Source organism: Meriones unguiculatus, chromosome 4, assembly GCF_030254825.1.
Source record: "Meriones unguiculatus strain TT.TT164.6M chromosome 4, Bangor_MerUng_6.1, whole genome shotgun sequence".
NCBI lineage: Eukaryota > Metazoa > Chordata > Mammalia > Rodentia > Muridae > Meriones > Meriones unguiculatus.
Window position 1 is genome coordinate 30723609 of NC_083352.1, and position 25171 is coordinate 30748779.

Sequence of the window (25171 nt, forward strand, 5' to 3'; positions counted from 1 at the left end):
CTTAGCATTATCCATAATTATTGTATTAAAATTCTGAGCAGCAGCTCTCTAAGAATCCACATTATAATTTCAGCCATAACCTTTCATTACACTGGATGTGTATTTTGTTAAATGTGAACCAAAACACATTATTATTATTATATTAGTATATTTTATTATTTTATATATTTATTCACTAAGGTTATTTTTAAAATATTTTATGTTATTTAATAACAATATAGTTATTACTAATAATATCAAGCACCTTCAATAATAGGACTGCTATTATATACAAAGAGGGGCTTCGAGTATTTTATTCAGGCCCTAGTAGTCTAAAAAATCATTGCTAGAACTGACCCTGGTGGCAGGCGAGTGGTGGGTCACCCAAGCAGGGAGTTAGCCCCATCTGCCTGTAGGTGAGCATGGGCGAGGGAGAGTGTCCTTCCCCCATTGACCTCTCCCCCTTGCCACCTGCAGCATGTTGGAGAGCTGGCCCAAGATCATCAGAGCTAGGGAGCTGGCCTTGTCTCTCACTGGCAGCATCACTCAGCAGCACAGTAGAGCACGCTCTGGTGACCTGGGCTGGGGTAGGGTGGTAATCCAGTCCCTGGGCAGGAGAGCAGGAGAGCAGGAGAGCAGGAGAGCAGGAGAGCAGGAGAGCAGGAGAGCAGGAGAGCAGGAGAGCAGGAGAGCAGGAGAGCAGGAGAGCAGGAGAGCAGGAGAGCAGGAGAGCAGGAGAGCAGGAGAGCAGGAGAGCAGGAGAGCAGGAGAGCAGGAGAGCAGGAGAGCAGGAGAGCAGGAGAGCAGGAGAGCAGGAGAGCTGACTCTAACCCTTGCCAGTTGCAGCATTGGGTGAGCTAGCAGGGACAGTGCTGGAGAGCTTGATAATCAAGAAAATTATCCATTTCATTTAGCTTGCCCTGGTGATGCAGGCAAGAAAGAAATGGCCAAATCAGCTACCACTCAGATCCAGATCTGGGGCTTTGAGTTGGTCCACCGCAATATCTACCCAATCTATGAACTGCTGGAGCACATGGAAAGGCTGATCTTGCAAATCCAAATCTCCAGGATCTCCAGGACACAAGGCCACAATAGGATATCTGAGAGGATCCCTTGTAAGGATCCAGCCTGAGATCTCAAAACACACCAATAACTCATCACAATGAACATTTGCAAGTAAAGATGTGTGGACAAAAGGATTTACTGTGTGACCCACTATGATACACTACAGCTGCTCCAACAGATTTTTAAAAAAATTCTACTTCTTTTCTTTTGTTGGGGAGGTTGCAAGCTTGGAGGGAGATGTGTGGGATTGGCATGCATAATGTGAAATTCAGAAGGAATCAATAAAACATTTAAAAAATCAGTTATAAATAGACCCATATGCTTATATGTGCCAATAGCAAATGTAACCATGACAAACGCATCAAAAACTGTAAAGAAAGGTTTCTCAAATCATTATTATAGCCTATATAAACCTCTTGTAGGAAAACTGGGATTTAAATATTGATTTCCTCAATCTTCATCTTCATTAAAGCTTCCACTCTTACCATGTTTTAATTACTGTCAATTAACTAAGAGGATTTCATACCTTGATTATCAAATCTCATCCTTGTCAAAGACTTTAGAAATTACCTGGTGTTTGCCAGTTCTGGGTGATGCTTCCAGTCAACTAAGGTGCTTTAAAAAGGAATAAACAGACCTCCCACTGTTGGAGACTCTGATTTCACAGGGAGAAGCATTTAAAAATGCCGTGGAATGATTATCATATTGACAGCCTTTTGTGCTACCAGCTATCTGTGGTCAGAACAAATTTTCTGTACATTTGGCCAAACTTTAATTTAGTCTGTGGCTGACCACATTGGATGCTAGAACACTTCACTCCTTCAACCAGGCTTTTTTTCTTTCTGACATGTCTATCTCAATAGCCTTCGTCATACTTGAGCTAATCTTTTCTGTTACTTCCACCTAATTATCGCAGTATTACTTGTGACAAAAAACAACAACAACAACAAATTCTGTTTTTGTTTGTTTGTTTGTTTGTTTTAGCAGTCCTTTGACCATTTGTAAGCCACTTGTTTGTCTTGAGTTTGCTTCAGGGCCAGCAATTAAAATTCAAGGATAGTTGCTTTTTTAATTTCCAACTATTACAGCCCATGGTTCTTTTCTGAACACATTCCCACCCCCTTTCTATGTTTTTCTAGGAAATCTGAGAAAGGTGCAAATTAATTACCATTCTCTGAAGTAGATGTCTTGAGTGGAAAATTGTTCTGTTAATTTATATGGTTTCTTACTTTCAGCTAACATGATTGTGTTTTCATGATATATGCTAATGATATGTCATCTTTGTTGAATTACTGTGATAATGGCTTATTAAGGTTAAAATGTTGGGCTTTTTATGTAAAACATGTTTTGCTGGATTTAATCCATTAGTGCACTATATAGTACTGTTACAGACCTTAGTCTCCAAAGACCACCTTTCAGGCTTATCATTCTTGAATTTGTAAGCATACTTACTCAATATGTTTTGTTCATTTATGAGCATTAAAAAACAGAGTTGAAGTTACTTCAATAGTCAAACCCTTCAAGAATGTAGTTACTAAATGGAATTGTAAGTTCTCTCAATATAGCTTGTTTCCCAAAAGAAAATGAGAACTTTATTAAAACCTCAGAGAAATCTATACACTTCCTAAATTTACGAGACTTTGAAAGCAAAGAAAGGGGTGGTTTATTGAAAATAACTTATTCTCTTATTATTGTGACTTCTTGAGATGTTGCTAATTCACTTGAGATATCATATTCCTTCCTGGATTCTGGGCAGTGTCATCACTGAAGTCTTGGGCTAGTGAAATCTACTTTTTTTTTCTTCCTACTTTAAAATTAGGACTGCTTCAAAGGCTGTAAAGGCCTGAATGATCATGGCTGCATCACACTGTTGTGAGACTCTAATCTTGCATATATACCACAGGCAAACCAAGGAGACCAACACCAGAAGGCCTGCTAACACTCCCATGCCCGCCTTTACAGCCTTTGAAGCAGGACATTCTCCCCAAGCATGGTTGGATACCATAAAAAGCTAAAATGATACGCTCAGGATACGAGGCTAAGCACTGCACTCAGGGTCAGCCGCTTTGGACCCAGAGAAGAGCATGTCTGATTGCATGCGGGTTGATGCCCCAGGTCCCGCCTCTGAGAAAAAGGTATCAGACGGGTCTGATGCTCTTTGGGTGGATGACACCTAAATGAACATCTGTACAAAGTCCCAATTTATTTCTAATATCAGAGATCAGACCTCTACTCTTGCCTGATGCGTCTAAAACAAAAAGGGGGAACTGTAGAGAGCTGCGCAATGCTATGCCTTAAAGATGGAGCTGGTTTCCGCCTTCCACCTTCCCGATGGTGAGTGCTCTCTGTCACGAACAACTCCACATTTAGCTAAGGCCGAGGATCTGGCTTGCTTCCATGTATGTGGACCTATCTGCATTGCCCCCGTGGCATGCCTGGGTTGGCTACCCAGAGGCTATTTAAGCTGTGGGCTGGCTTTCCCCGGGGTCCGAGGATTGTTCAATGTTCCTGAATAAACTGCATTGAAAAAAAAAATAAAATTAGGACTGAAAATTTCTGATGGGCAGAAATCTTGATTGCCTGTATTCCCTGTATTTGATTGCCGAGATTTCTAAACAATAAGTGAGAGTGAGTCCACAATCTTAGTTGAGAAACTTTCTGTGCCCTCTCTGCTTTCCAAAACCCTTGCAGGTAATTTTGACCTTCCTTATGGCAGTCAAAGACAGAAATTGGGAAGAAGGTGACTAGCTGGTACACTGGCAGATGAGTCAAATTTGTTATCCAAAGTCATTAAGAAAATTAATGGTACTATGTCTGTGAATTGAGGTTCTTTTCTGTAAAACTAAATGTGCACACCAAGCATAAAGATTATACAATGTACAGTGACACTATATTAATAGCACTTGAGTGTACCTGAAGGCATAGAAGACAATGGAGTTAACCACTCTATGCATCACTTGGGTCCATGTTATTCACCGTTTTCCTCCTTTCTGCATGAAAAATCTCCTTGCCAAGGCAACATGGAGGAAGTTCTAAGAAACATCAGTGTAGGTACTGGCATAGAAACAGAATGGTTGATCAATGGAACCGAACAGAGGACCCAGAAATAAACCCACACACTTATGGACACCTGATCTTTGACAAAGACGCCAAAACCATACAATGGAAAAAAGACAGCATCTTTAACAAATGGCGCTGGTCTAACTGGATGTCTACATGTAGAAAAATGAAAATAGATCCATATTTGTCACCCTGCACAAAACTGAAGTCCAAGTGGATCAAAGACCTCAACATAAAACCAGACACATTAAATCAGCTTGAAAAAAATGTGGGGAATACCCTAGAACTCATTGGTACAGGGGAAAACTTCCTGAACAGAACACCAACAGCACAGGCTCTAAGAGCAACAATCAATAAATGGGACCTCATGAAACTGAAAAGCTTCTGCAAAGCAAAGGACACCGTCATCAAAACAAAGTGACTACCTACAGATTGGGAAAGAATCTTCACCAACCCTTTATCTGACAGAGGACTCATATCCAGTATATATAAAGAACTAAAGAAGCTGAAAAGCAGCAAACCAAGTAATCCACTTAAAAAATGGGGAACAGAGCTAAACAGAGAATTCTCTGTAGAGGAATACCAAATGGCACAGAAGCACTTAAAGAAATGCTCAACCTCACTAGCCATTAGGGAAATGCAAATCAAAACAACCCTTAGATTTCACCTTACACTCATGAGAATGGCCAAGATCAAAAACTCAAGTGACAACACATGCGGGAGAGGTTGTGGAGAAAGGGGAACCCTTCTCCACTGCTGGTGGGAACGTAAACTTGTACAACCACTCTGGAAATCAATCTGGCGCTTTCTCAGACAACTTCCTCAAGATCCAACCATACCACTCCTAGGCATATATCCAAAAGAGGCTCAAGTACACAAAAAGGACATTTGCTCAACCATGTTTGTAGCAGCTTTATTTGTAATAGCCAGAAGCTGGAAACAACCCAGATGCCCCTCAACTGAAGAATGGATGCAGAAATTGTGGTACATCTATACAATGGAATATTACTCAGCAATGAAAACTAAGGAAATCATGAAATTTGCAGGTAAATGGTGGGACCTGGAAAGGATCATCCTGAGTGAGTTTTCCCAAAAGCAAAAAGACACACACGGTATATACTCACTCACATAGACATACAACATAGGACAAACCCACTAACATCTGTGCATCTAAAGAAACTAAGCAAGAGAGAGGACCCTACCTAAAATGGTCAATCCCCATCCTGAAAGGCAAAAAGGATGGACATCAGAAAAAGAAGAAAACAGGAAACAACCTAGGAACCTACCACAGAGGGCCTCTGAAAGCCTCTGCCCTACACACTATCAAAGCAGATGCTGAGCCTGATGGGCAACTGTTGGGCAGAGTGAATGGAATTTTATGTAAGAACTGGGAAATAGTAAGAGCTGGAGAGGACAGGGCCTCCACAAAGAGAGCAACAGAACAAGAAAATTTGAACACAGGGAACTTCCCAGAGACTCATACTCCAACCAAGGACTATTCATGGAGATAACCTAGAACCCCTGCACAGATGTAGCCCATGGCAGCTCAGTCTCCAATTGGGTTACATAGTAATGTGAAGAGGGACTGCCTCTGACATGAACTGACTGGCGTGCTCTTTAGTCAACTCCTCCTGAGGGGGAGCAGCCTTACCAGGCCATAGTAGAGGACAATGCAGCCACTTTTGATGTGAACTGATGGACTAAGATCAGAAAGGAGAGGAGAACCTCTCCTATCAGTGGACTTGGGGAGTGGCATGCATGCAGAGGGAGGAGAGAGGGTGGGATTGGGAGGGGAGGAGGGAGGGGTTTATGGGGGGATGCAGAATGAATAAAGTGTAACTGATGAAAATTAAAAAAAAAAAAAAGGAAAAAAATAATTTAAGAACCTTAAATGACTTTCAAAAGTGGAGGAAAACATGGAGTTAGTCAATTTAAATGGAGCACGTCTCGCCCCTGGGAGCAATGGTCTCCTGAACCTACTCAGACCTTGGTCTCCTGAACCTACTCAGAACTCGGACACCACCACTGCTAGTTCTAGAACTGATGCAGGATGTTCCAACGAGGGGGTTAAGGCTTCTCATAATATTTCCTATAAGTCCACACCTGTTTGTTTATAACCCCCATTTTTATTCATTGTTAGTCAGATAGAGCCAAGTAATTGTGGTAATGATACTTGCTTTTTTGCCCAATGCCGGAATGCTAGTGAATTTAGGTGTGCCCTGGTTACTCGCATGCCTCACTGGGTGCCTGTGCCTGTTGATGCCCCTCACGGTATGACTCTCTTCAGACAGAAAAGAGATCTCGGAATTACAGCCGCCATTGTTACTGCCATCTCATTGGCAGCTGTTGGAGCTACCACCACAGCATTAGCCATGAGTCATACTATGCAGACTGCTCAGACCCTAAGTAATCTTTTAGCCAATGTAGCTCATGTTTTAGATGTACAAAAAGGAATTAATGCTCAAGTAAAAGAAGGCTTGATGGTGTTCAATCAGAGAATTGACCTCGTGCATGAGCAAATTGATACCCTATGGCAAATCGCTCAACTTGGCTGTCAATGGAAGTATGCTGGACTTTGTGTCACTAGCATACAATATGAGAATTTTCCCAGTGTTGCAAATCTGTCTAAACAATTGTCTAGCTATATTTTAGGTAATTGGACTGAAGAATTCGATACTATGATGGAACAGCTGAGAGTGGCCATTGTTATGGTAAATTCTACCAGAGTGGAAGCAGGACTAGCCACAGGATTATCATCATGGATTGCTGCAGCCATGAATCATCTGAAGGAATGGGCGGGCATGGGAGTGTTAGCAGGCCTTCTGGTGTTGGTCTCCTTGGTTTGCCTGTGGTATATATGCAAGATTAGAGTCTCACAACAGTGTGATGCAGCCATGATCATTCAGGCCTTTACAGCCATTTTAGCAGGACAGTCTCCCCAAGCATGGTTTGCTACCATAAAAAGCTAAAATGTTATGCTCAGGATGCGAGGCTAAGCACTGCACTCAGGGTCAGCCACTTTCGACCCAGAGAAGAGCATGTCTGATTGCACGTGGGTTGATGCCCCAGTTCCCGCCTCTGAGAAAAAGGTATCAGATGGGTCTTTGGGTGGATGACACCTAAATGAACATCGGTACAAAGTCCCAATTTATTTCTAATATCAGAGATCAGACCTCTACTCTTGCCTGATGCGTCTAAAACAAAAAGGGGGAACTGTAGAGAGCTGTGGAATGCCGCGCCTTAAAGATGGAGCTGGTTTCTGCCTTCCAACTTCCCGATGGTGAGTGCTCTCTGTCATAAACAACTCCATATTTGACTAAGGCTGAGGATCTGGCTTGCTTCCATGTATGTGGACCTATCTGCATTGCCCATGAGGCACGCTGGGGTTGGCTACCCAGAGGCTATTTAAGCTGTGGACTGGCTTTCCCCAGGGTCAGAAGATTGTTCAAGGTTCCTGAATAAACTGCATTGAGAAGAAGAAGAAGAACAATAACAACAACAAAAATCAGAAAGAAGGAGAGGAGGACCTCCCCTATCAGTGGACTTGGGGAGAGGCATGCATGCAGAAAGAGGGGGAGGATGGGACCGGGAGGGGAGGAGGGAGGGGCTTATGGGGGGATACAAAAGGAATAAAGTGTAATTAATAAAAGTTAAATAAAAAATTAAAAAAAAGAAACATCAGTGTAATAAGAGGAACTCTAGCCACTGTTCTCTCCATGCTTATAAGCAAGGAACAGCATGTATAGCTGTCTGCTTTCTTCAATAGTGTCCTTTAATTCCTGGGCTTGCCATATTCCACTCTTAGAAAGAAATCTTAGATAGAATGCCTTCAGTTCAACATTTCTGAATCATGTGGTGAAACAGTGGACTTCATTTGGAAGAGTTATTTTTCCTAGCCCAGGAAGCATTTGCAACTTTCATTGTTTATCCTACTTGTCCCAATATAAATCTGTTTCATTTGCCTTTGAAAGAAAGAAGAATGACGAGTTCTGTTTGTTTGTTGCTAAGGCCTTGCATGGCTCTCAGGGATGGATGTGACAGGGAGTGGTGAGGAATGAAGAATGGATGTACATACCAACAGGCAGAAATGCTATTAGGTTTGCTGGGCTCTCTGATAGAAAAGCTACAGCACCAGGGAAGATCAGCATGCTTATTATATATAATAATAGAATATTATTATATAATAGAAGAATATTAAGGCAGGATGTTGCATACAGCTGAACAAGGGAGTGTTTATTACAGGCAGATTTAAAAGGAGTCAGAATTGGTAGTATACAGCTGGATCAAGAGTACAGGTTTGGTTAGTCTCATTGGCTCAGTCTATGTAGGAAAACAGTCAGTCTTCAGGATATACAAATTCACAGAGGCGAAGTTATGGTGGACATTTTCTGTACATACTGTCAATACTCACATATGGAGCAGAAGAGCAAGCCATTTCCCTTTGAACTTCACCCTGGCAGGGAAGACTACAGATTCTCCATGGGTCTGAGGTGAGAGTCCTTGATGTGGCCAGCTCCGGTCAACAGCACATGTGCACTTAAGACTTCACACACTCAAGGCTCCCCACAGCTTGTCAGTTTATTTTTTCTAAGTTCCATCATAACTGGTCTCTCAAGCTAATGGCTTCTTTGAATATCCTCACCTTCACTATTTGACACAAAACAGCTGTGTTAAATACTTGCTTTCTTGTAGCAGTTAAATACTTATGCAACTTCAGCTGCTTATTTCTCCATGCATTTATCTCCTTACTACCTTTTTAGTTTAAAAACATCAGTTTAGAACCACATTCAAAATAAACAGAGCAGCTCAAGGAGTTTCTCTTCTGCCAAATTAAATCAAAATAAGCACTTATATGTATTTGTGTCCTCTTACTCATTTTGGTATCATTGCTTTGCCTTTGAGTTCTTTTTGTTTACTTTGAAAACTTATGTATTTCCCCTTCAATTTCTTTTGTCCTTCTTCTTTCATCTGGATTACTTCTAAATTTCAGACGCTAATTCAGAAATTCCAGAGAGTACTGCATATTTGCAATTCTCCCAATGCACATGAGTTTCATTTCAGGGTATTTGTGCATATTCCTCTTCAAAATTTGTAGGTAAACTTTCCAGTACTGTCTCACAGTCATATAGAGAACTTTTTTTTTTTTTTGCCTCTATAAATGGAAAGACTGCACAATTGCCTTTCCCTTATATTTCTTGTGAAAGTCTTCAAAAGCTGATTTCTCCTAGTTGATTACAATTAGGCTTGGGGTTACTATTAAGTCTTTGGTAATGGTTAATTGTCTCAGTTCATCACTTTTTGCCTCGACCACTCACAATTTTTAGTTTTTATTTGCTTTGAATCTACTTTGAAATTCTCAGATATTGCTTTATAAGTGAGAAACTAACTATTTCTGAGTTTTTGGTGAAAAATATGTCCCTCTCTGATGAAACTGTCCTATTAGTGGTTTTGGAAAACATAGAACCTCCTCTCCTATTACCGTCTATCAAGAGTGTCAGTATCTTCCCGGCTCTATTGCTATGGGGATTGTGTTCATTAGGATTTAGTCAATATTCGTTCTAGTGTATTTATATGCCAGCACTCTAGCATAAAACTGTTATTAGTTACAGTCTACTTTTGTATTAAATAGATTTGTCTTTGAAATGAGGAAAATAGACTATGGATTTTTTTGAGAAAATATATTGTGCCTTGTGACTTATAGTCAGGAACATTCTTGGTAAAATTTTAATATGTATAATAATATTGCAATAGAGACATGCGGTTTATTTTTTAATGAGGGGTTTTCAATCTAATCACTATTAAATTATTTTGCAAGTTATACTGTGACTTTGATCAAGATTTCACAATACATAATAAATGTGTTAAATGTCTATGCTATGATGTAGCACAAAGTACTGTTACTGGAAATGCTAATATACTGTGATTCTGTACACTTCTTTAGATATGCTACACCTTTAACAGAACTCTCTATATTCAGTGGTAATAATGACCACTCTACCAGGCTTTGCAAACAATCAAATTAATCATTACTATAGTTGCCTTTAGTCAACGTGTGGTGAATTAAAAAAAAAATACTGTTATTATTATGTGTGTTCTCTGTGTGTATGCACATGCCACGTCTTTGTATAGTGTGTAGAGGTAGGTGGGTGACGTTGTGGAATTAATTTCCTCTCCCTATTTTTATGTGGTTCCCTGAAAGTCAACTCAGGTTATTAGGTATTGCAGAAAACACTCTAAATGGATACCATAAAAAGCTAAAATGATACGCTCAGGATGCGAGGCTAAGCACTGCACTCAGGGTCAGCCGCTTTGGACCCAGAGAAGAGCATGTCTGATTGCATGCGGGTTGATGCCCCAGGTCCCACCTCTGAGAAAAAGGTATCAGACGGGTCTTTGGGTGGATGACACCTAAATGAACATCTGTACAAAGTCCCAATTTATTTCTAATATCAGAGATCAGACCTCTACTCTTGCCTGATGCGTCTAAAACAAAAAGGGGGAACTGTAGAGAGCTGTGGAATGCTATGCCTTAAAAAGATGGAGCTGGTTTCCGCCTTCCACCTTCCCGATGGTGAGTGCTCTCTGTCACGAACAACTCCACATTTGGCTAAGGCCGAGGATCTGGCTTGCTTCCATGTATGTGGACCTATCTGCATTGCCCCCGTGGCACGCCTGGGTTGGCTACCCAGAGGCTATTTAAGCTGTGGGCTGGCTTTCCCCGGGGTCCGAGGATTGTTCAATGTTCCTGAATAAACTGCATTGAAAAAAAAAAAAAACAAACAAAAGATTTATTTATTATTGGGCGCTTGTGTATTGGTGTGTGAAGGGCTGGGGCTGTTATCAGAGAGTAACTAGTGGAAGTCAGTTTTCTCCATCTCCTGTATAGGTCCTGGAGTTCAAACTCAGTTCATTAGGCTTGGCAGCATGTGACTCTAACTGCTAAACCATCATGCCAGCACCTGAGGTAAAGTTTTGATTAAATTAAGACTATTCCTTATGAATGTTAAATGTGAAAATAGAGAATAATTCCTCAGATTAATGCCCACAAGATTGTTTTACATAAAACTTAAATGCAATTTGTAAGACTTTCTTTGATTTGGGTGTTGTTTCTTATATAAACCTGTGTCCAGATATAGATGTAAAGTCAGAATTTGAAGCTGTAACGAATACAGTAAACTACTTCCAATCCTTTACTTCAATGGCATATCTGTCCATCCACCTCTTAACTTCCACTTCTCCCTAATGTGAATGTAATCTTCTTGTTGGCATTGGGAGATAATTCGTGAGGACTGAACAAAGTAAGTAAGAAGTGTTCATGGTTTTCATTTGTCTCATATATTGGATGAATCACAGTACTGTAATTACAGGTAGGGCTAGCACCAGAAACCCTTTCTATTGCAGGTGACATGCTTTTGTCTTTGGCTTTGGATATAGATCCAGAATCCTATCATTTCGAACCATAGAAATGTTTGCTTTCCAAAAATTCAATGAATACAACCTCTTTTTTTTTTAAATTACCTTATGTTTATTTATCCTTACCTATTCTTGATAATCATGTGTAAGCCTATCTTCATAAATTCTATCAGTCTCTGGTTTATTTTTGCAATTTTATTTTATTTTATTAATTACACTTTATTCACTTTGTATCCCCCATAAGTCCCTCCCTCCTCCCCTCCTGGTCCCACTCTTTCCCCCCCTTCTTCACATATGCCCCTCCCCAAGTCCACTGATAGGGGAGGTCCTCCTCTCCTTCCTTCTGATCTTAGTCTATCAGATCACACCAGGAGTGGCTGCATTGTCATCTTCTGTGGCCTGGTAAGGCTGCTCCCCCCTCAGGGGGAGGTGATCGAAGAGCAGGCCAATCAGATTATGTCAGAGGCAGTGCGTGTTCCCATTACTATGGAACCAAATTGGACACTGAACTGCAATGTGCTACATCTGTGCAGGGGTTCTAGGTTATCTACATGCATGGTACTTGGTTGGAGTTTGAGTCTCTGGGAAGACGCCTGTGTTCAAATTTTCTGGTTCTGTTGCTCTCCTTGTGGGGTTCCTGTCCTCTCCAGATCTTGCATTTCCCACTTCTTAAGATTCCATGCACTCTGCCCAACAGTTGGCTATAAGTCTCAGCGTCTGCTTTGATAGTTTGCAGGGCAGAGCCTTTCAGAGGCCCTCTGTGGCAGGTTCCTAGGTTGTTTCCTGTATTCTTCTTCTTCTGATGTCCATCCTCTTTGACTTTCGGGATGGGGATTGAACGTTTTAGTCAGGGTCTTCTCTCTTGATTAGTTTCTTTAGATGTACAGATTTTTAGTAGGTTTATCCTATGTTATATGTCTATATGAGTGAGTATATACTGTGTGTTTCTTTCCGTTTCTAGGACAGCTCACTCAAGATGATCCTTTCTAGGTCCCACCATTTACCTGCAAATTTCATGATTTCCTTATTTTTCATTGCAGAGTAATACTCCATTGTGTAGATGTACCACAATTTCTGCATCCATTCTTCAGTTGAGGGGCATCTGGGCTGTTTCCAGCTTCTGGCCATTACAAATAAAGCTGCTACAAACATGGTTGAGCAAATGTCCTTATTGTGTACTTGAGTCTCTTTTGGATATATGCCTAGGAGTGGTATGGCTGGATCTTGAGAAAGCACTATTCATAGTTGTCTGAGAAAGCGCCAGATTGCTTTCCAGAGTGGTTGTACAAGTTTACATTCCCACCAGAAGTGGAGGACGGTTCCCCTTTCTCCACAACCTCTCCAGCAAGTGTTGTCACTTGAGTTTTTCATCTTTGCCATTCTGATGGGTGTAAGGTGAAATCTCAGGGTTATTTTGATTTGCATTTCCTTAATGGCTAATGATGTTGAGCATTTCTTTAAGTGTTTCTCTGTCATTCTATATTCCTCTACAGAGAATTCTCTGTTTAGCTCTGTTCCCCATTTTTTAATTGGATTACTTGGTTTGCTGCTTTTCAGCTTCTTTAGTTCTTTATATATCCTGGATATTAGCCCTCTGTCAGATAAAGGGTTGGTGAAGATTCCCAATCTGTAGGCAGTTGTTTTGTTTTGATGACGGTGTCCTTTGCTTTACAGAAGCTTTTCAGTTTCATGAGGTCCCATTTATTGATTTTTTTCTTAGAGCCTGTGCTGTTGGTGTTCTCTTCAGGAAGTTTTCTCCTGTGCCAATGAGTTCAAGGGTCTTCCCCACTTTTTCTTCGAACTGATTTAATGTGTCTGGTTTTATGTTGAGGTCTTTGATCCACTTGGACTTCAGTTTTGTGCAAGGTGATAAGTATGAATCTATTTGCATTTTTCTACATGTAGACATCCAGTTAGACCAGCACCATTTGTTGAAGATGCTATCTTTTTTCCATTGTATGGTTTTTGCATCTTTGTCAAAGATCAGGTGTCCATAAGTGTGTGGGTTTATTTCTGGGTCTTCTGTTCAGTTCCATTGATCCACCATTCTGTTTCTATGCCAGTACCATGCAGTTTTTATAACTGTTGCTCTATAGTATATCTTAAGGTCAGGGATGGAGATACCTCCAGAAGATCTTTTATTGTAGAGGATTGTTTTAGCAATTCTGGGTTTCTTGTTATTCCATATGAACTTGAGAATTTTTCTTTCCAGGTCTGTAAAGAATTGTTTTGGTGATTTGATGGGAACTGCATTGAATCTGTAGATTGCTTTTGGTAAAATGGCCATTTTTACTATGTTAATCCTGCCAAGGCATGAGCATGGGAGATCTTTCCATCTTCTGATATCTTCTTCTACTTGTTTCTTCAGAGATTTGAAATTCTTTTCATACAAGTCTTTGACTTGCTTGGTTAGGGTTACACAGAGGTACTTTATGTCATTTGTGGCTATTGTAAAGGGTGTTATTTCCCTAATTTCTTTCTCAGCCCTTTTGTCTTTTGTATACATGAGGGCTACTGATTTTTTTTGAGTTAATTTTATATCCAGCTACTTTGCTGAAGGTGTTCATCAGCTCTAGGTGTTTCCTGGTAGAGTTTTGGGGGTCACTCAGGTGTAATATCATCTGCAAATAGTGATAATTTGACTTCTTCCTTTCCACTTTGGAATACAACCTCTTTTTGGGTTATTTTAATACAATTTTATTTTAGTACAGATACTTCTATTTAATTTATTTAAGTTACCCCCATGTTAGAAAAAAATAGGAAAATAACTAACTTTTTAGTGAATAATGCAAGTAGTAATTTTTCCTATAGACACACTGACAAGTTTTTATCCTGAAAAGAATTTAAACCAGATAGGTTTAGATACATCTTATAAAGCACAACAGGAATAAAAAATGTGGGTCTGGGACGAATGGAATTCAAATTTCTGAATAACTTAAATATTTTCTTGCATGAGAATTTTGCTTCATCAATTCCTTATAAAAACACATTATTTTTTTTTTTTCTTGGATGAAAAGCAGACTTTGCCAGGTCGGTCTTAAAATAACAATGGCTGTCTGTTCTCTATTCTGTCTCAGTTATGGCATGAAATGGAAGAGAAATCCTCTCTCATCAGCAGTCTTTTTGCTTGCCAAGCCAGTTGTGGTAGTAGTCATTGCACCAAGCTTGGTTGTCAGTTTAACTGCTTTTGCTATCATCAATCACAGGAAACTCGTTTGACACTCTATCTTTACAAACAGAATGGGCTTTGAATGAAATTCAAGTATAGCTTAAAATAACAGGCATTTACATAATGTTTTTATTTAATTATTCATTTACTATGTAGATACAAACATGATCTACTCTGGCCAAACTACAGCTCCTGCAACCACACGTTAGGCTCTGTCTCCACTATGGAATCAGGAAGGAAATGGTGTGCTCCATGCTTTCTGAATGAATGGTGTACATTCATGCTCTCCCAGAACCTTCCACACAGGAAAATGAAAGAGGCTACGCCAGGTTCATTGAGAATATTCATGACATGGAGCTGGAGAGGTGGCTCAGCACGTAAGAGCACTTCCTGCTCTTCCTTAAGAATTGAATTTGGTTCCCAGCACCCATATTGGGCGAATCACAAGCTGTAACTACAGCTCTAAGGGATGCACTGCCCTCTTCTGGCCTCCATGGGTATGCATACACAGAAGTGCACATGTCCACATCTAAGTAAAAATTAAATAAATCTTCACACAAGAATAATATTGTGTCAGATTTAAGGCATGAGTAAGTATTCTGATTTTTCATACAGATTTATCAGTATGACCAATTGAATGTAGAATTTAAAGATGTAAATAAGAGGCAAGTCTTAATCAGTGAGCCTTATAGAAATTATATTAGTATTATAGAAGTCCTTTTAGGGGTTGTGATGGGAAAGACACTTCTGAAAAGATACTGGATGGAAATGAATGACTGTACTTTCCTTCAGGTAGGTTTGTGGCTTTTCCAGAATAAGACATTATGAAAGTAATCTCAATAAGTATTAAACTTATACATTGGGTACTTTTAGCCAGAAAATTAATTATAATGCCTTCTATGAGTTCATGTTTTTTCCATGTATCAATCAAGGTGTTTGTGGTTAAAAGAGATTGTATTAAAAGCATTTCTATGCTTGGAGTGAAAGAGGTCCCATGGTTATGGCAGGAATTGTTCCTCTACTAACCTCCATCAGTAATAAAAGGAGGGACATAACCACACCATTTCCTGCTTTCTCAAGTAAACTACTTTGGTAAACTCCAAAGTAATTTTAAGTTCTTGTTGGGAGTGACCTCATAAATATGTTGCTGTGAGAATTCAATTAAACACAAAATCTAGAACCTTAAAACTCCAATACAGTAATACCAATCAGCCAGAGGGAGCCCAGCAAACATTGGTGACATACACAACCCTTTAATACCTCAGTGGAAAATGTTTTTCTATTTGAGATTTTTTTTTCTACTATTTCTATTTTAAAAACCACAAATATTCCTGAGGAAAGATATAATTGTTTATTTATATCTAGTACTAGTTTATTGTAGTACACTTTACATCCAAAATTCACAGAAATCTCTTTTCTGGTCATGTTACCACCTGGGATCCCTTGTATGGAGAGGCAGGAATGGGTGGCGGGTCAGAAAAAGCTGTCAGAAGCATCATTCAGATTCTAAATGAAAGCATTAGGAAGCTTCCTCGGAGAAGGCTGAGTTGTAAGAAACTGAAAATGGGAAACATTTACCCTAGAGAGAAATTCTTCACACAATATTTAGTTTGCCTCCTCAGAGACAATTCCTTTCAATTTTAGAACAATACTGCTCACTGAGATTTTGCAGTTAAATAACTTTTTTACAAACAATTGTGGACTTAGGTTTTAAAAAGAGCAAAAGAAGCAAAAATGTTTGCAGAAAAGGAAAAGTACTGGCTGGCTTGAAGTACTTCATTTTGGCCTCCTGTGTTCCAGGCTCAAAGCATGTTTAATACATAGCTTACTTTATAAAAATACATTTCCTTAAACCTACTTTGATTTACCAACTTGCTGAAATGGCATCAATTTGTTTATAGAATGCTTCCAAGAGAGTCCTTCAATTTTTTTTTTTTTTTTAGAAACCGCATTGGAAGAAAACATTGATAAAACACCTGTAACGAGAACATTAATTTAGAGAGAGTTATTCAATCCCATCCTCAAAAGTTGGTACAACTTTAAGCACACATATATGTACATATCATAATATATATTGCACACACATATTTATTACATGATGGAAGGTCAAAACTTTTAGTTTAATAAGACTAGATGACTCAAGATATACACTTTCCCTTTCTTGCAAGCTGCAAAGGCTCAGAAGGCTAGATTATATTCAGTAGCCAGAAGCAACATGTCTTGTTCATAGAGAAGAGATGGTAAATCACATGATAGTGTAGGAAAATGCTTCCCTGGACTTCAAATAGTGAAAACTTCAAGAGGTAGAAAAATTCCGTTCTTATATTTATTACATTCCTGATTTGCAGTATTTCCTAAATCAGGATAATAAATTAAAGGAGTTTATTCTTTTTGTTAGAGCTCACGGCTAGAAATGATCCTAAGAGAACTGTAAAGAACTGAAACAGCTGAAGGAGAATGCAGAGCTCAGAATGGCCCAAAGAGCATAGGCTTCTTCTTCAGTTTAGCCTTATACATTTGTAGATAATCATACAGTAAGTACAATAATTATTTGCTGATGACAAAGCACACGTTTTGAAATTTTTCATTATTATCATTTATTACAATTTATTCAATCTGTATCTCAGCTATTTCCCCCTCCGTCATCTCCTCCCAATCTCACCCTCCCTCCTTCCTCTCCTGCTATGTCCTTCACCTGTCAGTCCACTGACAGATGAGGTCTTCCTTTCCTTCTCTTTTGACCTACCCTATCAGGTCTCATCAGGACTGTCTGCATTGTCTTTCTCTGTGGCCTGGCAAGGCTGTACCCTCCAGAGGGAGGTGATCAAAGAGCTTGCCACTGATTCATGCCAGAGTCAGCCCCTGCTTCCATTACCAGGGACCCCGCCCTTGGAGACCGAGTCTATGGGCTGCATCTGAGCCTGGTTTTTAGGCCCTCTCCATACATTGTCCTTGATTGGGGTATCAGTCTCTGCAGGGCCCCCAGGGCTCAGTTTTTATGCCTCTGTTGGTCTCCTTGTGGAGCACCTATCCCCTCCAAGTCTTTCTATCTCCCCTTTCTTTCATAAGATTCCCTGCACTCTGCACTTTTTTTTTTTAATGAGGGATCTCTTATTGTTCTCTTGTTAAAGCTCCAGCCCCTTACTGACATGGAAAGAGTGTATTAAAAAGTAACTTTACAATGCATTGAAACAAATTTTTATACTGGATTTTTCTTAGAAAAATGATCAAGGTAATTAAATGAATTTTTAAATAAAAATGAAAGAAATAAGCAACTCATAGGCTACTTATATCCAAAATCAATAAATCATTCAAGAAAGCCTCTAATTTTTCTTTCTTTCTTTTTTCTTTCTTTCTTTCTTTCTTTCTTTCTTTCTTTCTTTCTTTCTTTCTTTCTGTCTTTCTTTCCTTCCTTCCTTCCTTCCTTCCTTCCTTCCTTCCTTCCTTCTTTCTTTCTTTCTTTCTTTCTTATTTATTTATTCAAATAGGTTTGTTTTAAACTGATGTAAAACCAAAGATTTCACTATACTATGTAGATTTATATAACCAAGGGTCATGGAAACATGGAGTGGATTTGCAGGATGCGATGTACAAACTGGGGTGTCAGATCATTTTGTTTAACATGTATCACTACAGTGTTGCTGAGAAACATATTCAAATGAACTCTGCAGAGCTCAAAGAAAATGTGGAACGAACATGGCAATTTCTGGGTTTCCCTCTAAAGACCTTCTTAAGGATGGACATGTAATCTCTAGACTTCAGTGTGGGAAGGACTGCAATTCTTTGGAAAAATTAAAAATTCACACTTGAAATTTCATAGAATTTTAAGGCCAAAATATAGTGGTTTTATTTCACTTCCATGGACAAATGAAGTGCTACTCAAAAACACATTAGGCTTCCATTTTCAGTCCCAACCCAACCTTGACACCCCCTGCATTAAAGTTCTTTCCATGTATTAAAGTTGACAACGTCAGTCTGACTCCTGGCTGGAGGGCCTGAATATAACCCAGACTAATTAAACCAGTATTATTTACTTTGACTGATGGAAAAGTTCTATAATCCAGCTTATTTTTAACAGTGATGTCAAAATGACTGTTGTGGCTGCCAACTGTCCATGCAAGGTTTATTGACATTTCAATGTTCTGATTAACTTTCTGGTGGATAGAGCCTCTAAATTCAGCACTATTGTTTACCGAGTATGTAGTGGGAAGTGGGAAGTTGGTAGCCTTGTAACCAAGAGCAAAGTTACTCCAAGACTGTTTGGATTTAGCTGTGTGGATTTAGCTCAACTTATAGCCAAAAAGCCCACCTTTAAAGACCAATAAATTTCATCCATATATGGCTGGCCCAGTAGAATCTGTATTAATAAACATACCAAGAATAAAACAATCCCATTTCTAGGAGGCTGTCTTAGTTTGGGTTATTATTCCTATGCTGCAACACCATGACAATAAACAAGTTAGGGAGTTCTTGTTTGGCAAATGCTTTTCATATTCATAGTCCATCACTGAAGAAAGACAGGACAGAAACTCAAACAGGGTGAGAACCTGGAAGTAGGAGCTGATACAGAGGTCATGGATGAGTGCTGCTTACTGTCTTGCTCCTTAGGGCTTGCTCATGCTGTTTTCTTATGGAACCCGGGACCACAGCCTAGAGATGACTCTACCCACAATGAGCTGGGCCCTCCCACATCAATCACTAATTAAGAAAATGCTCTATAGTCTTTCCTGTAGCCCAACATTTTGGAGACATCTTCTCAGTTGGGGTTCCCTCCTCTAAGGTGACTGTAGCTTTGTCAAGATGACATAAAATTAGCCAGCAGAAAAGAATTTAGTTTCCCACTCATCTCTCTTGTGTTTTATACAAATATGATATCAAGAATCAGATTCTGTTTGCAAGTATTTTATTGAGTATTTTTGCATCAATGCTCATAAGAGAGATGTGTCTGAAGTTCTCTTTTTTTTGTTGGGTCTTTGTGTGGTTTAGGTATCAAGGTGACCATGGCTTAGCAGAATAAGTTTGGTAATGTCCCTTCTGTTTCTATTTTGTGGAATAGTTTGAAGAGAATTGGAGTTAGCACTTCTTTGAAGGTCTGGTAGAATTCTGCGCTGAAACCATCTGGCCCAGGGCTTCTTTTGGAAGGGAGACTGTTGATGATTGCTTCAATTTCCTTGGGGGGATATAGGACTATTCAATCTTTCTACCTGATCTTGACTTAATTTTGGAAGATGGACTCTATCAAGAAAATTGTCCATTTCTTTTAGATTTTCAACTTTGCGGCATATAGGCTTTTATAGTAAGACCTAATGATTGTTTGGATTTCCTCAGTGTCTGTAGTTATGTCCCCCTTTTGCATCCATGTTCATAAGAGAGATAGGTAAGATGACCAATCTTCACTTAGAAAGAAAAATGGGGTGGACATTGGATGTAGGAGAAAACAAGTAACAGGACAGGAGCCTACAACAGAGAGCCTCTGAAAGACTCTACCTAACAGTGTATCAAAGCAGATGCTGAGAGTCATAACCAAACCTTCAGTAGAGTGCAGGGAATCATATGAAAAAGGGGGAGTTAGTATGACCTGGAGAGGACAGGAGCTCCACAAGGACCTAATATATCTGGGCATAGGGATCTTTTATGAGACTCTATCTCTAATCAAGGACCATGCATGTATATGGTCCTAGAACCCCTGCTCAGATGTAGCCCATGGTAGCTCAGTATCCAAGTGGGTACCCTAGTAAGGAGAACTAGGACTGTTTCTGACATGAACTCATTGGCTGGCTCTTTGACCTCCACCCCTCACCTCCCAAAAGGAGGAGCAGCCTTGCTAGGCCACAGAGGTAGACATTACAACAAGTCCTGAGGAAACTTGATAAGTTAGGGTCAGATGGAAGGGGAGGAGACCTCTCCTATCTGTGGACTTGGAAAGGGTCAGGGCAGAGATGAGGGAGGGAGGGTGGGATTGGGAGACAATGAGGGAGCAGGCTATAGCTGGGATACAAAGTTAATAAACTGTAACTAACATAAAAAAGAGAGATTTAATAATAAAAGTTAAATGATACAAATGGTGAGAAAAAAATAAAAGAATCAGATTCAACTTTTCAGCTAACTTATTTTCCAAAGAAATATCTGTCCCAAGAATCTGTGTTACATTTTTGGGTGAAGGTAAGCCCATAGACATAGACCTTGTACTTTGTGTTTAAGGTATCAAATACCTTTTTATTGTATCGGTGAAAGAATATCCTGAAGTAGAAAATTTCACTACACTACAAGATTTGGTTCTTAGATCCATGCCAAACCAATAGCCTTTGTTAGAGATGTCCTTGGAAGCCTTTGTTGTAAGTTGGTATGTTATATAAATTTAGAACCAAAGGAGGACTCAACCTGTTCCAGCAAGGCAATGCTGAAGCCTGTCTCATGGAAATGTATTTTCTGATAGGATTATTTCATCTCTATTTCTAGTAATTATGATGTTCACTTTATTTTTCCTAAGGACTGAATATGTTTCCTTTAAATATATGTATATATTATATATGCTTTTAAAAGGAAAAACACATCTTAAAGTTAAAACAGATATGTGAATCTTTAATTTGAAGAAAATTGAAGATCCAAAGAGTTCCTGTGAGGAAAGATTCTGTCATCAAAATAGGCATTTGAAATGCAGACAGAGACGACTGCTCCAATTTTGAAAACACAGGGAACTAGTTTCTGTGTTAGGAGAAGGGAGCAAAGTAAATAAATGAACAAGCATGTCTGCTTAGGCACATTCTACTTTTCAAGTGTGTGTTTACTGAAAGGATGCATTAATTTTCAGACTTTTGAGATCAAACCAACATTTTAACTTTTCTTTAGTGAGAACTCGTTCCTGAAAATGAGAGACATTCCCAGTTATGGTCAGTAGGAGTTATTTTTTCAGAGATAATAATGTCTACACATTAGCTATGGATTTCTGGTTCTCCTGTAGTAGTATATTAGAAAATCAGTTCTACTCTTAGAGACAGATAAACATCTAATAATTTACCTACACTCAACTACTCAGGCAGTTTAGCACCCCTCCCAAATATGTGTCTGCCTTAGCATTCCTCTTGCTGAAATGAGTGATAATTGGAAAAGGACTCTGCTTAAATGTACTTTTTTTAAAAAATATCCTTTAATTTATTTTCCTTAGCAAATATTTACATAAAAAACACATGTTAATTTTCAAAAACTCCAAAACCAAGTTTATCTTTCGTAGAAATGTCTGTCTGTATATATGTATATACAGATGTTATATAATCAGCTTTTTATGCAGCTATATAATAATATTTTAAGTAAAATGTGTTTTAATGTATGTTAATTTATTAATTTAATTATGAAAGTTTGATATTAATACCTAATAATAATAAACCAATATTAGTATTTTTAATTCACAATTATAAGAAATGGTTGAACACATGGCATTTTCTCATTATGATCTGTATAAATAATCTCCATTCCTCCACAAAGACAAATGTATGCACATTCATATACATAATCTTTTGTTAAAATTTGATAAACAATTGTCTTAATTTTTGAGACAAGTTTTCATTACATAAGTTTAGCTGACCTGAAATATACCCTGTAGACCAGGCTGACCTTGAACTGAGGGGCTCTGGTTTCCTCTGCCTTCTGAGTGCTGGAATTAAAGGTATGGGCCAAAGTATCTAGCCTTTGATGAAAATATTGAGTTGTTCCCTGATTTTTTATTATTTTTGCTAACAGTGGATCTTATACTATCCACATTTTCATTAAAATGATTAAAATTAAATCAGAGAAATTTCTCTGGGGTCAGAATATAGGTAATATGTAATTTACTTACTACATCCAAATAATATTTAATCTTTAAAATCTAAGTTTTGTTTTTTTTTTTTTTCAATGCAGTTTATTCAGGAACCTTGAACAATCATCTGACCCTGGGGAAAGCCAGCCCACAGCTTAAATAGCCTCTGGGTAGCCAACCCCAGCATGCCATGTGGGCAATGCAGATAGGTCCACATACATGGAAGCAAGCCAGATCCTCAGCCTTAGCCAAATGTGGAATTGTTTGTGACAGAGAGCACTCACCATCGGGAAGTTGGAAGGCAGAAACCAGTCAATCTTTAAGGAATAGCATTCCACAGCTCTCTACAGTTCCCCCTTTTTGTTTTAGTCGCATCAGGCAAGAGTAGAGGTCTGATCTCTGATATTAGAAATAAATTGGGACTTTGTACTGATGTTCATTTAGGTGTCATCTACCCAAAGACCCGTCTGATACCTTTTTCTCAGAGGCAGGACCTGGGGCATCAACCCGCATGCAATCAGACATGCTCTTCTCTGGGTCCAAAGCGGCTGACCCTGAGTGCAGTGCTTAGCCTCGCATCCTGAGTGTAACATTTTAGCTTTTTATGGTATCCAACCATGCTTCAATGGCTGTAAAGGCCTGAATGGTCATGGCTATATTATGCTGTTGTGAGACTCTAATCTTGCATATATACCACAGGCAAATCAAGGAGACCAACACCAGAAGGCCTGCTAATGCTCCCATGCCCGCCCATTCCTTCAGATGATTCATGGCTGCAGCAATCCATGATGATAATCCTGTGTCTAGTCCTGCGTCCACTCTGGTAGAATTTACTGTGACAATGGCCACTCTCAGCTGCTCCATCGTAGTATCGAATTCTCCAGTCCAATTACCTAAAATATAGCTAGACAATTGTTTAGACAGATTTGCAACACAGGAAAAATTCTCATGTTATATGCTAGTGACTCAAAGTCCAGCATATTTTCATTGACAGCCAAGTTGAGCGATTTGCCATAGGGTATCAATTTGCTCCTGCAAGAGGTCAATCCTCTGATTGAACACCATCAAGCTTCCTTTTAGTTGAGCATTAATTCCTTTATGTACAACTAAGGCATGAGCTACATTGGCTAAATGATTATTCAGGGTCTGAGCAGTCTGCCCAGTATGACTCATGGCTAATGCTGTGGTGGTAGCTCCAACAGCTGCCAATGAGATGGCAGTAACAATGGTGGCTGTAGTTCCAAGATCCCTTTTCTGTCTGAAGAGAGTCATAGCATGAGGGGCATCAACAGGCACAGGCACCCAGTGCGTTATGCGAGCAACCAGGGCATACCTAAATTTACTAGCATTCCAGCATTGGGCAAAAAAGCAAGTATCATTACCACAATTACTTGGCTCTATCTGGCTAATAATGAGTAAAAATGGGGGATATAAACAAACAGGTGTGGGCTTATAGGAAATATTATGAGAAGCCTTAACCCCCTCGTTGGAACATCCTGCATCAGTTCTAGAACTAGCAGTGGTGGTGTCCGAGGTCTGAGTAGGTTCAGGAGACCATTGCCCCCAGGGGCGAGACATGCTCCATGCCAATTGACTAACTCCATGTTTTCCTCCACTTTTGAAAGTCATTTATGGTTCTTAAATTATTTTTTTCCCTTTTTTAAAAAATTTTTCATCAATTACACTTTATTCATTCTGCATCCCCCCATAAGCCCCTCCCTCCTCCCCTCCCAATCCCACCCTTCCTCCTCCCTCTGCTTGCATGCCACTCCCCAAGTCCACTGATAGGAGAGGTTCTCCTCTCCTTTCTGATCTTAGTCTATCAGTTCACATCAAAAGTGGCTGCATTGTCCTCTACTATGGCCTGGTAAGGCTGCTCCCCCCCAGGGGGAGGTGATCCAAGAGCAGACCAATCAGATTATGTCAGAGGCAGTCCCTCTTCACATTACCATGTAACCCAATTGGACTCTGAACTGCCCTGGGCTACATCTGTGCAGGGGTTCTAGGTTATCTCCATGAATAGTCCTTGGTTGGAGTATGAGTCTCTGGAAAGACCCCTGTGTTCAAATTTTCTTGTTCTGTTGCTCTCCTTGTGGAGACCCTGTCCTCTCCAGCTCTTACTTTTTCCCAGTTCTTACCTAAAATCCCATTCACTCTGCCCAACAGTTGCCCATCAGGCTCAGCATCTGCTTTGATAGTCTGAAGGGCAGAGGCTTTCAGAGGCCCTCTGTGGTAGGTTCCTAGGTTGTTTCCTGTTTTCTTCTTCTTCTGATGTCCATCCTCTTTGCCTTTCCGGATGGGGATTGGACATTTTTGTTAGGGTCCTCTCTCTTGCTTAGTTTCTTTAGATGCACAGATTTTAGTGGGTTTGTTCTATGTTGTATGTCTATATGAGTGAGTATATACCATGTGTGTCTTTTTGCTTCTGGGACAACTCACTCAGGATGATCCTTTCCAGATCCCACCATTTACCTGCAAATTTCATGATTTCCTTATTTTTCATTGCTGAGTAATATTCGATTGTGTAGATGTACCACAATTTCTGCATCCATTCTTCAGTTGAGGGGCATCTGGGTTGTTTCCAGCTTCTGGCTATTACAAATAAAGCTGCTACAAACATGGTTGAGCAAATGTCCTTTTTGTGTACTTGAGCCTCTTTTGGATATATGCCCAGTAGTGGTATGGCTGGA

At 39.6% G+C, this 25171-nt stretch overlaps 1 pseudogene; it reads right to left on the reverse strand.

The window, feature by feature from the left end:
* Positions 1-18576: 18576 nt before the first annotated feature.
* Positions 18577-22118, reverse strand: LOC110543999 (voltage-dependent anion-selective channel protein 3-like; annotated as a pseudogene).
* Positions 22119-25171: the final 3053 nt, after the last annotated feature.